General features: G+C 39.5%; 1 long non-coding RNA gene across 1 annotated transcript; it reads right to left on the reverse strand.

Annotated features, from left to right (window-relative positions):
• Positions 1-399: 399 nt before the first annotated feature.
• On the reverse strand, positions 400-1,058 carry LOC114480595 (uncharacterized). Its single transcript, XR_003676132.1, has 3 exons — positions 1,002-1,058; positions 844-934; positions 400-720 (listed from the first exon to the last, which is right to left on the reverse strand). It is a non-coding gene; the product is annotated as an uncharacterized LOC114480595 (long non-coding RNA).
• Positions 1,059-1,507: the final 449 nt, after the last annotated feature.

A 1,507-nucleotide genomic window follows, 5' to 3' on the forward strand; every position in this document is an offset into this window, starting at 1 on the left:
CCTCACCCTGATCCCCAAAAAGCTTCTTGAAAGCATTGACAATGTGGTGGATAAATTCTTGACTGGCTTCGTCGTTTACAGCCTCACCCTGATCCCCAAAAAGCTTCTTGAAAGCATTGACAATATGGTGGATAAATTCTTGACTGGCTTCGTCGTTTACAGCCTCACCCTGATCCCCAAAAAGCTTCTTGAAAGCATTGACAATGTGGTGGATAAATTCTTGACTAGCTTCGTCGTTTAGAGCCTCACCCTGATCCCCAAAAAGCTTCTTGAAAGCATTGACAATGTGGTGGATAAATTCTTGACTGGCTTCGTCGTTTACAGCCTCACCCTGATCCCCAAAAAGCTTCTTGAAAGCATTGACAATATGGTGGATAAATTCTTGACTGGCTTCGTCGTTTACAGCCTCACCCTGATCCCCAAAAAGCTTCTTGAAAGCATTGACAATATGGTGGATAAATTCTTGACTGGCTTCGTCGTTTACAGCCTCACCCTGATCCCCAAAAAGCTTCTTGAAAGCACTGACAATAAAGTGGATAAATTTTTGTCTGGCTTCGTCGTTTACAGCCTCACCCTGATCCCCAAAAAGCTTCTTGAAAGCATTGACAATATGGTGGATAAATTCTTGACTAGCTTCGTCGTTTAGAGCCTCACCCTGATCCCCAAAAAGCTTCTTGAAAGCATTGACAATGTGGTGGATAAATTGTTGTGAAGTCTCGTCTTTTGAACATTCAGAAGACAAAAAATGAAAGATAGATAATTAAGCCTTCACTTCTACTTCTTCAATAGTTTTTTTTTCTTTTAAGCACAAATATGCTTTTGATTGATTTTATTTCTGCTTACCTTTGTTTTTAGAAGCACTGTTTTGTGTTGGAGCTGCACTGGTGAGAGTTACAAGTGCAACAATCAGGAACACAACAGGGATCTTCATTGTCTAAAAGGGAAAATATTGTCATAACAGATAAATATCAACTGTAATTGTAACAACAGTCCATTTTTACCTCAGTCTTGCGTCGTCAGGCAGGATAAGGTAAAGTCTTCAGCTCGACTGATTTTCTGTCTTGTTTTTTTGCTGTATTTATACCTTAATGTTTTGCTTGTGGACAGGGCGTGTACATATTTTGTTGATATATCAAATATTCACGTTTTGTGAATATGTGTTTACCTGCTTTGAGCTAAACTAGATAAGATACACACCTTCTGTATCTTCACGCCTCTGGGTGAATATAAAACAGATGAGCACATGTCAGCATTTCAAACAATCAAGAGCCACTAAAGCTAGCTTGATTTGACAATTCTAAAATTAAATTGCAAAAGTAAGACACGGTTTTACCCTTTATTGTGTTGTGCTCAGCTTACCACCTTTCTCCAGCCACTCTGAACCACCACAAATGTATCTGTCTCTGTGGACTAACAGCAGCCTATCTCTAACTAAAGCTGAACCAGTCCACCTTGCAGATCAGACTTATTTCAGGAGCTTGTATTCCTGATCCTGTTTTTTCAATCA

Source organism: Gouania willdenowi, chromosome 18 (assembly GCF_900634775.1).
Source record: "Gouania willdenowi chromosome 18, fGouWil2.1, whole genome shotgun sequence".
Lineage (NCBI taxonomy): Eukaryota > Metazoa > Chordata > Actinopteri > Blenniiformes > Gobiesocidae > Gouania > Gouania willdenowi.